The 15,589-nt window shown below is 30.2% G+C and overlaps 1 protein-coding gene and 1 pseudogene across 2 annotated transcripts in view; one reads left to right on the forward strand and one right to left on the reverse strand.

The window, feature by feature from the left end:
- CADM2 (cell adhesion molecule 2) overlaps positions 1-15,589 on the forward strand; it is a 974,765-nt gene that overhangs the window by 914,405 nt on the left and 44,771 nt on the right. The window lies entirely within an intron of this gene.
- Positions 12,222-12,340, reverse strand: LOC112474561 (annotated as a pseudogene).

A 15,589-nucleotide genomic window follows, 5' to 3' on the forward strand; every position in this document is an offset into this window, starting at 1 on the left:
CTCATAGACATTCCCTCCCACCCAGAACCGATGCTGTGGCTGGACTAGTCCTTGTTGTTTTTATTGTGATCACAGGATGTACTTCAGTAAGAAACTATCCATAATTGATGAACCCAATTTATTACTAACAGGTCTCGGAGGGCCACACAGTGAGGTCACAGGTAAAAATAGAGAGAGCACACAAACCTGGGACTCTATCTCTTTTAAGGTTCGAGGGTGAGATGTCTGGGGTTTTGTGGGTTCACCCTTTATTAGAAAAAGTAAAGTTAAAGAGCAAGAGTCAAATTAAAGTGCGGGAAGGGGAAAGCGGAGTTACTCAAAGCAATCAGTTGATTATCCAGGGCTTTTTGAAATAGGAAACATCACAGGTGAGAGGAAGCCTAATTCTTTATCTGGTTGTTTTGTTAGTAACTGTATCATACTGATGGCAATATATTTATTGGACATGGATGCCTTTTTAAATGGATGCCTTGGCAATCAAAAGCTTATGTCAAGCACTTGCACTATAGGTACTAAATTCTTCACAATTAAATGACACATTAATTTTGTTACTTATGTTTAAAAATGTAACATTAAGTGAAATATTTTAAATAATCCATGTAGAATAAAATGAATTTTAGCATACATCTAGAATGAATATAGCTCTAGTCTAGAATTATAGGCTCTAGTCTAGAATAATTTTTAGCCCGTCTACTGCTATTATTTTTTTAAAGCATATGAATCATATAACTTAATTGTTTAAATGTAAATGAATTTAGGGACCTAGTTGACCATTAAGTATAATGCTAACATATTGTTGTTTGAAAGATCTTAATAAATAATTGTTTGTCTTCTCTAAAAATTTTTTGAAGCTCGGTGACTTATAAAAACAAAATCGAGTATATACAAAGTTAAACTATATCAAAAGAAAAGTTGAAGTATTTGTGCCAGCATAGAGAATTTGAAATGAATTTCAAAATTCTACTCATATTTAATATGGACATTTTTAATAAAATACAATTGCCTAAAATGTTGATTATTAAATAGTATTTTTATATACAAATTCTTTTACTTCAATCCTTGTTTTATTTTTCTGGCTTTAAAATACAATAAACTAAAATAAAACACAAAATGCATATATTCACACTTCAAACCACTGTCTAAAGCATTTATTTAATTAATCCAGGTTAAAAAACAATAATGACCTTGTCTGTGTTTCTCTATTTCCTTTATGTCAAAAGAAAGCAGTCTATTTTATTTTTATTTGGTTTATTAATGTGTCCTCTCCTTCCCTTTTGAAATAGATACTTAAAAAAAATAGAACACAAAGACATAAAGACACATTCATCAGAATAATAGAAAAAGAAAGCTAGCCCTGAGAAAAAATGGAATAAAATAATTATAGCTCTGAGGTAGTCACTATAAAAATACTCAAATAGAGCATTTGCAATTGTAAAATATATCATCTTGACACAGTTAAATCTCAAAGTGTGCAAATCAAGTAGTTGTTTATGAGCTTATATTATGTGTTTAGCTATTAAAAATGTTTCTGGTTTTATAGGTGGTAATAAAACACAATTTGCATGGTGTTGTAAGATTTTGAAAATTAAGTGTCAGTATGTTGTTGTTGTTGTTGTTGTTGTTTTTTCACTTGACAAAAATCAAGTAATAATTCAGTCTCCAGATGGTCCATGTAAGAGACCTGTTTATCTGTATAATGACAGGTTTCCACATTTAGGCTGAAAGAGTAGCTAAATTTCCATTAGTCTTTAAAAGAAAAACAATAATTATTATATGAGGTTGACTCAGTTTTAAAATTAAATATGTGAAACAGGTCATAATGAAAATAGGACACTATTTTCTTGGAAAGAACTTACGTGGAAAGAACAAGCAACACATGCTCTGGAGTTGGAGGCATTTTCAACCTTGCTTACAAATACCATGTTAATGATGAAACCGGATGGGAATGCTCACTGGGGGTCTTAGTCTCTTAGTCAGCTATGAACCCACTCATTTGAATAATGATAATGTTTTAAATTAGATTATTCTCAGATAGCATAGGATACTGAAGTTCTTTTAATTTTAGTAGATCTTATTTTGAATAAGAACACGTATCACTGTTATATATATAACCATTTCCAAAACTAAATGGAGTGTTCGCCTCTGGCTTATATGAAGCTGACACTCTGGAAAAATTTGCAAATCTTTAAATATTTACCTATTTCATTACAGTATTTGGGAAATGAGGAAAATCGGTATTCGTATTTTCTTTCCAATACCATCTATTATGGGAAGGAAAACACTTATACTTCATTCTGTTTTCTGAGGGCACTCTCGTGGTTTGTGCAATTTAAAACATCATACATTTTCAAGAGCTTCATTTTAAGCTTGTTTCTTTCTTTGGCTTAGATCGGTTTAAACAGAAATCTTTGTTCTATTAGTTTACATTTCTTTTAAGTAAATAGTCTACTAATATTGTTTTTACTTTTATAAATGTAGGAATATCTTCACTGATTTTATGGTAATAATCCTAGATTTAATATAATCTAATAATATATAAATTGCCTGCAAAACAATTTCCAAGGAAGAAAAGAAAATGTTCCCTATGTGTCATTTTCTTTAATTCATTTTTATATAATATGCATATACATATAAATATTAAATCAAAAATTTTCCATAATTATTATATTCCAGAAAGCCCATCACTCATAAAATATCAAAACTAAATGTATTATTTATTATTAGGATGATAATCTGTTTCATATTTTAAAAACTTGGCCTACGTATATGAATAAATGCATTTCTAGAACATCTTTAAAATTATTTTAAAAATCATTAATAAACTAAACCGGTTACATCTTTCTCACTAATCAACAAATTAAATTTATGAGCTGCACCTTTGAAGCCGAAAAGATTGCCGGCACTGCTCTTGCTTCTTTGACACTCCACATGAAAAACACAGTTAATAACCTCCCATGTAAGCTTGGTGAGACACCGAATTGATACTAATTATAACAACTTTGAGATGGAAAGTGACCTTGACTTCAGCTGAAACTTTTTGCCAGGACAATAAATAACAGTAAAGAACCTAATACAATCTATTAACTTTGGGTGGGGAGTTTTTAGAATTGCAATAGGTGCTTGGATAACTGCAAGATTTTAAAACACCTCTTGCTTCAATAATATGGTAGTTACTTATTTCTCCAGATTTCAAATAATCTCCCATTAGCTTTCTATACTCATTTAAATTAACCCGTGACCAGAAAATTATAAACTACTTGATTCTAAGCATGTATAAGGTGATTTCAAGGTAAGGAGAGAGATTTTCTGAATGACTTCTCAAATAGTACATAATGTTTGTAGAATTTTCATACCAAAACTGCTTATACTGAAGCTGTGATAATACTGACTCACATAAATATCTTTAAAAAATATTAAGAAAAATGACCAAGTAAAAGCAATTGTCTCTGTAGATACACAGGTTTAAACTATTGCAAGAAAGCCTGTCAAGACCAATAATTTGAAGCAATTTCACAGTTAAAAAATTGAGTTCAATAGTGTTAAAAAAGAGAGTCTATAATAAATTTACTATAATTGCTAAGAAGTAAGAACAGAAATTAAACTTTCTTCGCTAATATTGTTTAAAAAAATTACATTAGTATAAAGGAAATTCTATTCAACTGTTCAGTATAATAAATAGAAATACCTAATTTAAGTCCAGTTATTTTTCATTGGAAAAAAGGATAAACTCAAATATTCCCAAGGCTGTTTTATTATATGTACTAGTAAGCAAAGAATGCTAATCCATGAGTGTTTAAATAGGGAAGGAGAAAGTAACTTTAAATTAACATGAGAAATTGGATTAGATTCATTGAGAACATTTTTCAAAAGCATTTGAACCAGTTTTGATGTCTAAGAGCCAGGTTCCATAATAAATATATAATTTCCCTATCCAGGCTACAACTAAAAAAGACAAACGCTCTAGATGATAAAGGGTAGATCATGAAACTTGATAGGGCTGGCATTGTTATTATGTACCAAAAAAAGATAAATGAACAAACAAACAAAATTAAAATATCTATTTTTATCACTTAAGTATTCTGCTTTCCAGGAGATAATCATTTTGAATCTTTGTGTGAGGAATACCCATACATATTTAATTCATGGAGTAGTGAGAGATTCCTTATTTGAAATATTCTCAAATCTACTTGTATAGATGCAAACCATTTTTTTAATTTGAATGAAATGCTTTGAAAATCTTGATTGCAGGGGGAAAAAAGTTCTAAAAATGTGTTAGCCATGAGTTAATAATAAACTAATACGATATGTCTTATTAACTTTCTATTAAAGGACTTTTAGTGTCACATAGACAAGTAATTTTCAGTCTTGAGATAATAGTTTTTCAGAAAAAATCATTTTCTCGAGAGATTTTAGAAATAGCAATAATAATCTTCATAACATGATATATCTGCCTTTGTTTTATTAAGTATGTGTATATTATTAATTCAATTAGATTGGCAAATAGAAAACATGTAATATAAAAGCAATTAAGCTTGTTTCACTCTGAAGTATACCTGTTTGTCTATCCTACAATTTGTGTCCTTCGGCATTTTGCAACTGATAGACCAGAAAGTTCTGTTCATACTGAGATTTTAGAATAGTTTTTTTTTTTTTTTAAGACAAATAATTATGGCCTAATTTTTCTTATATTTCTAGATATCTTATATTGTACTTTTCTGGAATTGAGCACTGCATCTCAAAATGCTGTTTTAGGGAACTAAAAACAAATTCTCATATACTTTTCTCTTGACAGGTTAAATCCAGATATAGTCCATCTTAAATTCAAGTATACAAGAAAAAAAATGCAAATGAGAAGGAACTTCTAATAGTTGGTTCATTTTACTACTTCATATTAATATTTCTAATTTCTCTAATCAATATTTGGCAATATATCAATGTAGGATTTTTCCATGATAATATATCGGTGTGGGATTTTTAAAGTCTTTAAGGAATGTAGTATTTACTAAAAACTAAAATAGTATACAGCATATTCTTAATGTGTAGTTATTGTTTCACTGGGCTAACGAAGAAAATCATATCTGGACTCAGCATGAGATAGTGAAAGTAATTCCTTGGGGCAGGATATTTTGGTGTAATACTGGTTTGGCCTCTGGTCATGTGATCTTAGGCAAGGTAATTTATCTCTCTGTACCCTAGTCAGCTATGTGAATTTCAAGGTGTTTCTCAGCTCCTGAATTCTATGAAATATGCATATCTGAGGCCTTCACCAGGACTTCAAGGACCAGTATACTTTCTGGTGTTTTTTTAATCAAAACTGGTGGATTATTTTCTTAACATAATTCCATACTTCAAATTTACTTATATTTGAATTCTGAAAAGCTAAAAGACTATATAAATGAACTATTAGACTCTGAGCACAATATTTAGCTTTTTGGTCACTGTTTCCCAGTCCTATCCCATCTCTTCTCTTACCGCTTCCATTTGCACACTCATTTCTCTCTGGTGTTTTCTTTTACAAACCTTCATATACCTAAAGATTGTTCTGTAAAACCTTGCATTATGGTGGTAAAATAAATATTGAGTTCCAGTTGTGATGTCCATAAAACTAATGTATATGGTCCATTTTTACAGTTCTATAATTGAGTCCAAGTCTCTGCTGATCAATCACTTTATAGCCAAATCTACAGGTCAAACCAACTTTCAGATACTGGTTTCTGATGGAATTTAAGACTGATCTATGTGGATTGAATTAAAATGGTTGTAGAAGAATAAAATGGTGAAGAGCATGGTTTCAGGGCTCATGTCATCTGGGTTCTTTTTTCCACTTTTAACTTGCGTAAGTTTTGTGACCTTTCTTAAACTCTGTGCTTCAGTTTCCTAATCAATAAAATGCAGATAATAATAATAGTGTCAACCTTAGAATGTAGTTCTTAAAATAAAATATGTTTATACATTTAACCTGCTTAAAACAATGCCTTGCTCACTATCCTCAATGTGTTAGTTTTTATAATCATCATTAACAATTTTCTCAACCATCTAAATAATATAGGATAAAAATGACTATTCTTTTGTAAATGTTAATGAGATTTATTGTTAATTGCTAGGTGAAAGTTACAGCATATGGAAGATAGATCATTCTTTTAAATTATGTAATTGCTCTTTGAAATCTAGAACTAATGAATTTCTGTCATGTGATTTTAAAATGAGTAGGGTAAAATAAAGAGTCATTGAAATTCCTAATTATTTAGTTAAATCAATCAATTATCAAATAAGTTATAAACATAATTTTTAAACAAAAATAATCTATTTTGTAATTATTTTTTTCAGCAAATATTAACAGGCATTTAAAAGGTTTTCAGTAGCAGAAATATCTAGTTTGAACCCTAGATACATGATTTGCAAGATTTTTATTCTTTAAGCTCTATTTCCCCATTTCTAAAATGGTTATATTAATTTACTTACAGGATAATTCTCAACACCAAACCAAGTACTGATTCAAATTTTCTATCATTGTCATAATATAGATGATCTTCTAAATATGAGGGAGCCATTATTATAAATATATTGAGACTATACCGTTTATCATTTTTTAACTGTGGTCTTGTTAACATCAAATGACAGCATTTTATGTTAAAATATTATCATTCTGTATTATTAATTTGTGCAACTTAATATTTGTCTTTGATATATTGACCTAATGAAGCCACATACTCAGCTTAAAACAACCATTACTAAATTTAATTGATTAAGATAAATTTAAATATCAGTAAATTAAAGAACTCTAGAAATGTTTGGAAAATTATCTAAACAAATTTAATATTTGGTAGACTTATTTATCACCAATTTGTAATATTTCAAAATTTTTTAACTTCCTAGTACTTTTTAATTTTCTTCTGTATTTCTAATTTTAAACAAGTTCATCATAGATAATTTAGTTTAAGAAATATTAAGCAAAATAAGGGAAAGAATGATCTTTATTCCATACTCTTGAGATTAAACTGTTACATTTTGGAAATATTTTCCTAGAAGATTTTATTTTAACTATATGTATATATACGGTTTATACAAAAAATGTTTGATGTGAAATACCATGTTGTATTTTCTTTATCACTTTTCTATGATGATTTTCTCACTATGTCAATGATGATAATTCCACATTTCTTTGTTTTCTTGAGTTTAAATGACTTTTACATATAAAAGACTAATATAAAGAAGTAATTTTATTTCTGCAAATTTATAAGAATTTTAATTTCATAATTTTTTTGGATTTACTCAGCATCAGTTGAACTACAATGAAAAATAGTTAAATGTAGATAAGTTTATGGTTCCAAGTAAATATTCAAAATATAAAAAGACAACTGTTATAAACAGTTGGACAAAAACAATTGTCCAAGACAATTAAGAGATATAGTGAACATTGTGGTAAAATAAAGTTTTACCTATTTATTCAGTGGAGTAATTTAATCAAAGTTGCATATTTTATGAGATTTAAATATTTCAATTCACTGTTTAATACGTGACAAAATATACCTATTTTGAAAAGTTATTATTTTTAAAGTCACATTACTATTAATTTAAAAATAAAATAAGAGATCTGCGTTATTATAATTATGTCAGACAAATAGTATAAATGGTCTTCTACCTAATATTAAATCATTTAACTTAGGTCTTTATTCTCGCTTAAGTAACATTCAAGATAGCAACATGATATATTTATTTCATGCTTAGTTTATCTACCAAAATATCCCTGAATGATTTTTACATTTATTTAGACATTTAAAAATAGAAGAATCATAGAACAATAGAAACAACCTTAAGAGTCATGCAACCTACCTTCTTCATTTTCTAGGTGAGGAAATTGAACCTCAGAGAAAAGAGATTTATGACCATACATTATGTGATGCCATAACCAGGCTTAAAATCATATTCTTTTGAATATTTTATTCTTACACAATGACCCATGATAGATATTACTTTCCTATGTACAGAGATATTGATTGACAATTTCTAATTTTCTATGTAGTCCAAAAAACATGATTTAAGAAGAGGAAATAAAGGACAGGTTTTTTAAATAATAAAATATTATAAGATCTTATTTATCTGAAATATCTTAATATTGTAAAATACAGAATTAAGGGGAATCAAATTTGAGAATTTACATTATTTGAAATGATGCCACTAAGAATTATTGATTATTAAACCTACCATGATCTTTCAAGATTAGAACTTTTCACTTCTTCATTTTACTGATGATCATACAACTAGTTTCAAAATTAGAACTAAAATTCATAAACACGAATTATATTTACTACATTGTGCTTTCTTCCAAATATGACAACAGTTAGTTTATAAAATTAAATCAAGAAAAACAATATGTCAACTCTAAATATTTTGTTAGAACACCTATAGATGTACAGAAGTCTTGATAATATTCTTTTAGGAATACATAGATAACAGATTCAATCTGTTTAAAACTTTATTGTTCTGAGATATTCTGATAAACTTTATAATTCCCCTTCATAAAACTTATCAAATATATTTATATATTATTTTCTATATATTCCTACCCCAAAATAGTGGGAAGCTCATGTTAAAATGTAAAAGAAAAGTTATTAGGATTAATTATTTTACTAGCTTTTCCTAAACACCTAGTTTTATTAATTCATTAACTAAATCTTTAAACAAAATAAAGGATTCCTAAGTACAATACCTCTGAAAATCCTGTCCTTACACTTCTCGACCATTCTCACTATTACTAATATCTTCTCTACTATCCCATTCTACTCCTGACACCTCATCTTATTATCACAAGTGCTAAGTGATACATGAGTCAGTGTGAAACTGTAATTGTTTTGTCATTCTTCCTTAAGTAACCTCTCTGGAGTCTCTTCAAGGTCAAGGCTGTCACTTTCTCTCCATGCGATTTGGTGTTAAAATAAAGTGTTTTATTTAAATTACACCTGAATGTTTAGGTGTTCAAAATTAAAGTGAATCACTTTGAAAGTTTTATCTATAAGACACAAAGAAGATAGAGAAACATAAACATAATTGCTCGAGTAAAGAATTAACTAAAGCCTCCAGAATGAACTCTCAATGAAAGAGCACTGTATTATTTGCATAGCTAAAACTTAATTTTGTTATTAGAACCATTAACTTTAACATCTCCTTGATTATTTATTAATAATCTGTAAACTGGAGATTGTACCTATGAATGTGGAAGCTGTTTGGGAATTGTAAAGTACTACAAATATATATTTCTCATTACTGTTCTATTTTCTTAAAACCTTTTCTCAAACTACTATTGTCCAAGAATCATTTTTTTAAAATGAGAAAAGAGAAACATAAATATTCTAAAAAATCCAAGTAAAAATTAATTTCTTTTTTAAAAAAGGCTATTTTGCTATTTTTAAAATTGAGTCAATTGAACTTTTACCCTCCTAGTATTTGAATAATATTATAAGTAATTTATGTAATTGTGCAGTGGTGCTATAATAATGAAAAGTTGAAAGATGGCGATGTTTTCACATTCCTAAAACAATTTATCTTTAGCCTTTTGCCTTGTATGCACTTTTTAGGAGACTTTTCTTCCCTTTAGCAGATGAGGTGAACATCCTATTTAGGAAAGCGAGGCAACTTTGAAATGGGTCTTAGTAGGGACAGAATTTTAAAATAGTCACCAAATGTCATGGTCTGGTCTTCATTTTGATCAGCAAGAAAATTAATATATCAACGAGTCTAGTGAGATTAGGTTCTCAGAGAAAAACAAAAACATAATTTATCATCAATTTATTTGAACTTTTATTTTCCACTAAGCATTCAGTATGATAAGTAACAAGTTCCATCTTACATTGAAAAAGATATCCAACCTAAAGGAGAGACATGAATATTAAGAGGAGGTTTCTTAATAGAGTGATCCCACCAGATATGGACAGCATTAGCATAATTGAAATGCTTAAGAAATGGTAGTAAAGATGCATAGATGCATAGTTCTTGTATGTGGCATGCACATTTTTTATTCGTTTTGAAAAAACGTTTTCATACTGTGATAAAATAAATAGATCACCACTTAGGTTTTATTATTTCTGCAGCTAGTTTTCTAAATCTTGACACTTTTATGACAATTCTAGCAGGTGCAATTTTACCTTTTCTGCAAACCTGGGGAATAGGGCTTTCCTAGTTCCTTCAATACTGTTTTTATCTGCAAGATACATATCTTCAAACAAAACTAGAAATTGGATATGTAAAAGATGAAGGCAAGAGAAGCATGTAAAATGCAACAATATATGAATGAAGCATTACATATTTAGTTTGACTAAAATTAAACATAAAAGATGCAGTAGTGAAAAATCAGTCTTCATGTATTCATCCATGCAGTTATTGATTCAATAACTTGTTATTCTATGGAGGCAGCAAATTATAGGAAATTTAGTAGGTCACACTTAAAAGTTTAGAATTTATTCAGGAGGTAATAACAATGATTTAAGTAAAATGATGAAAATTTAGATTAAATTTCGAAAGATCACTCTGAAGTGGTATAATGAATGAAAGACTGAGGAAGACAGAAATGGCAGAAAGCCATTGATGATATCTAAGTAATTAATGATGATGACTTGAAGAAGGTCAGTAGCCAAAGGCATAGAGAAGAGAGTATTGCTCACAAGATTTGGGAAAGTAAAATTGACAAGTTTTATAAATGATTAGGTTAGAAGTTTTAGTTTAAAGAGTGAATAATACCAAAGAATTGTTCCCAGGATTTTAGCTTGGGTCCCAAGGTGTTTGGTGTATTTTATCAGAATAAAAATATAATAGATAGGAGTTTTAATGTGTGTGGGGGGCGGGGGGAGTGATACATTCTGTTTTATACATGTAGAGTTTGGAATACCTTTGCAACAACAAAGTGAAGATATTTAATAACTAGGGCTTAGTATATATTATCTAGGATGGAAATCCAGATCTTTGGTTGAGATTTCCTTAGGTGGAGGGTAAGCCAGAGGGGAAACACAAAGTTAATAGAATGAATAAACTAAGAAAATAAAGATGCTAAAGTTTATACTGGATTTTTTTTTTTTTTTTAAGTATCTAAGGATCATGTTGAAGAATGCAAAGGTGCAAATATGTGGCTAGAGTGGTGAGATGACAGCCAAGAAAAAGAGTTGTCACATGAGTCTAGGATAGGAAATTCTTAGGAATTACAGGAAAGTCCATAGTGCCAAATGGCTCAGAAAGACCAAATTTGAAACATGAAAAGTATTTATTTGATTTTTATACTGGAAGTATTTGATGAATTAAGAAAAAGTAGTTTCAATAAAATGATTACATAAACATCAGACTGTAGGACTTGAGAAGTGAAGGAGAAGTAAAATGTAGAGAAAGTTAGTGCAATCTATTATTTGAAGAATGTTGTTTGAGAATAAAAGTAGATATTTAAAGCAGAGAGAAGTCAACATAAAGTCAATCAACATTTTTGAAGGATGATATAAACTTAGCATTTCTTTTTATTCTGTGAGAAGAGAGCTAAGAAAAAAAGAGAGGTTGAAAATATTGTTTAAAAAATAAGTTGATAGACTAAAAACCTAAAGAGGTCAAGATAGCATGGAATGTATCTACACACACACACACACACACACACACACACACACACACACACACACACAACATTAGCCCTGAATACAAAGTCACTATTTAATGGGACTGAAGAGAGAAGACAATAATAGTAATGGACACTTTAATAAAGTGGTGAAGTTTTGAAATCGTTGCTGTGCAAATGAAAAAGGAAGCTAATTTGGAACACACTGTAATTTGTGGGAACTATTTTTTTATTCAGTTCACAAATAATTGTTATCTACTTCTATCAGGCACTATGACAATCTACGGACAGGATAAAGAACAAAATAGATATACTCTGTGCCTTCACAGGGAGTGGAGGAGATAAATGGTATTTAAAATATGAACAGAATTCTCTGATTCGTTCTAGGAGGTCACCACAGAGAATCTTCATAAGGAAGTGATATTTGCTAGATATGAAGGATTTGTGCAAGATGTGAAGTTGGGGAATGAAGGGATTTGGAATAGAAAGGAGCACTTTATTTTATTTTATTTTTATTTTTTTAGGTGAGGCAACCCTTGGTTAACCTCACAGATTGCAAGGACCTTGTCAGATTACAAGGACCTTGTCAGCTTACAATCTCTTATCTTTTTTTTTTTTTTTTTTTTATTTTTTACACCTACAACACCTGGTCTTCTTAGGTGGTCTCCTATCCAAGTACTAACCAGGCTCGACCCTGCTTAGCTTCCAAGATCAGATGGGATCAGGCTTGTTCAGAGTAGCATGGCCGTAGACGAAAAGAGCGCTTTAGAAACAGAAAATAGTATATACAAAGATCCTGAAGTGAAAAGGAGCTTGGCTGTTCAAAAAACTGTTGAGATTGAAATGAAGATTGTCAAGAAGATGGTATGGCAGTATGTGGTATTCACTCAGGTTAGATACTGCAGAACTGTAAACTTATTTTAATGATTTGAGCTATTACTCTAAGAACAATTAAGAAGATGAAAGGAAGAAGGAAGGAGGGAATGAGAGAGGGAAAGAAGGAAGGAAGAAAGGAAAGAAGGAAGGAAGGAAGGAAGGAAGGAAGGAAGGAAGGAAGGAAGGAAGGAAGGAAGGAAGGAAGGAAGGAAGGAAGGAAAGAAGGAAACCTAATTGGTTTTAAGCAAAAGTACACTTCTGGCTGCACAGGAGCAAATGTGTAAGAGATGGGCAAGATAGGGCAGTGAGAGAAAGGTTAGGGAGCTTTTGAAATAATTTTGGTAAGAGATGATAATGGTTCCAGGGTGTTAGAACTATTAGCAGAAAAGTGGAATAATTAAAATTAGCATGTAAAATACACAGCTTTCCTGATTTTTTGATTTTATGAATAAGGAAAAAGAAGATACCACAAGTTTCTGGCTTACCAAACTTAATAGATGATAGTGCCATTCACTGAGGTAGGAAACATTGGTTGTAGAAGTAGAATTACGAGTTTATTTTGAGTATATTGAGCTTGTTGTGTATTTGATATCTTTAAGTAGAGATTAAAATATTAAACAGATAGTTGAATATACATACTTGGAGCTCATACTTGCTTGTCATTGGTGTATAGAATTGGTGAAACTCAAACTTGAGATCATTCAGAGAGAGTATATAGTGAACAGAAAATTTAGTCTTCAACTGAAGTTGGAGATCACAAATTGGTAGTTGTGCAAATTTACAATGTTGTCTGATCACTTTCAGATTTCTGAATAGCCCATGTTATAAATGGATGCACAAATCCTTTGATCAAAGAAATGGCATTGCGATTGGGCAAATATGGTAGAGGTACAAGATGAAGGGTCCTCAGAAGTTATGGTCTCTAATCTAAAAAGGAGAATAATAGTTTATAAAAGCACAGATGAACTTAATAAGAGAAGCAGAGATTGAAAGGGAGTATAAGATCTAGAAAAGTATAGTTTGTTGACAGATAAAAGAATATCAGAATTTAAAATTCTGAGGTGGCAAATGTCTAGGTGACCCAGAAGGAGACCATATAAGTGGTTCATCCAACTTCTGTGACATCAGAATGAGAAAGGTTTTTAAATAACCACATAATGATTAGACTAGAATTTAATATTTAATAACAAAACATGCAAGTGTAATTTGGAAGCCACAGTTTGTAGGGAATAGATATCTCTTTCATTTGGATATTGGAATTTCTCAGGGTTATTATAGGATTTAGCCTGGAGAATAAAATTGTGAACCTGATAGAAAAATTAATCAAGAAGATTGGAAGATTTATAATTAAGTTGGGAACAGATATGAGTTGATGGCAGTATGAGCCACTAAGGAGAGAAAGGATGTAAAATATCCAGGGATCTTGGATTCCTTATTCAATCTAGAGCACTTCCTTTTTAATGTCCAAGTGGGATAATTAATTATTAATTGCATCAGCATGGATGCAAACTAAGGAGATGTATATGCATAAGGAATAAATTTTATCAAGCCTATATTTGCCTGGTGAGCTTCCTATACCTTTCCACAGCTTACAGCTTTCAAATGTTCAAACCCTTGAGTCCATAAGAATCAATGTTGTTCTTTATTATAGTTCTAAATTAATATATGAGAGTTTTATTCTTTGAGCTCCCCTTTCATTAATGCCATTTTGTCAGTGTACATTTTGTTAACACATTATTTTCACAGAGTAGAAAGTTGTATTGCTTTCTTAAGTCGTTAAGTAAAGAAAGGTGTTACTCTTTCTTACATACAATCATGAGTCTACTATGCCTCCTGGAGGTGATACACAAGCCACCTTAATTCAAGACCAGTTGTTGTGAAAGGCCTCACTCACCTACTTAGAGGTTATTCTTCAGAGCTGCATGATCTCCAGGCTGTCTTCAAGCTTTCACATCAGAATCTCCTGAAGGATCTTTCTAAAATTAAATTTCCTTAACTTTATTTTTAATATTACCTGTCAAGATTCCAATACATAGATCTAAGTTTGACTAATAGACTCTATGATTTTGAAAGCTCTCTGAAAGATTTAGAAACTACTGAATCCAAGTTGGTTCATAAATGGGACATTTTAAATCGTGTTTCAAAGTTTTCTTATTCTAGTCTCAGAGTTTAAGTTTTCATTACATTTTATGAAAACCTTGTTCTCACTCCCATCCATTATTTACAACAGGCTTTCTAATTATCTTTTGCTACCAAATTTATAATTATATAATTATATAGTGTGAAAAAAATAAAATATTGTTTGAAGACAAAATGTTTCAAGTAATATATTATTCTTTACCCACTCCCATTTCAGACCATTGTGAAAAGACAATTCTTCTTCACTTTAAGAGCATTTGTTAGTAAACAGTCTTAGAAGATATAGATAGAATCACCCTGGTTGGCAAAGGGCAGATTTACTGTTCAGTTTAATAGAGATAATATCAGATTTCTCAGCTGATGAAAACTGACTGTATGTAGCAGCATCCATTAGAGCACTCTTTATTGCTCCCATGGAACTTGAAACGCAAGGAGAACTGAAGCAAGCCAAAGTTTATGCTAGTTTTTATACAGTAATAATGTACTTTGTCTCTAACTCAAGAATCTCATGTCTTCTGCCAGTATCTATGAAACTGTGGCAGGTTAACTTGCTAGCTTGCAAGCAGCGTAAAATTTGAGAATATTCACAATTTTTGACACATCAATAATTAAAAATTAAGAATACTTCTTAGAATTTCTGTGATTATAATATTGCTGTTAGTATAATGAGATTATGAATTTAAAGTATTGAAAATAATGTTTGTTATATACAAAATCATTTTTAAAAACCTTACCTAACAATAGTACTAGTATTAGTAACTATAGAAATACCTTTACTCTCTGCATCACTTACAAATATAGATACATGACATAAACACATTAAAACTTCATATTTTAAATAATGACTCTCTAATATAAAACAATCACATTAAATTAGGAACAAACTCAAATGACTACTGGAATCAACCTGGTAAAGTGAATTAGCAGAAACTGTGCCAGAGTGGAGAGAAATTTCTTCAGAAGAGAGCAGCCTAAGAGTTTCCTGCT

The sequence above is a fragment of the Pteropus alecto genome, unplaced genomic scaffold (assembly GCF_000325575.1).
Source record: "Pteropus alecto unplaced genomic scaffold, ASM32557v1 scaffold239, whole genome shotgun sequence".
NCBI classification, from domain to species: domain Eukaryota; kingdom Metazoa; phylum Chordata; class Mammalia; order Chiroptera; family Pteropodidae; genus Pteropus; species Pteropus alecto.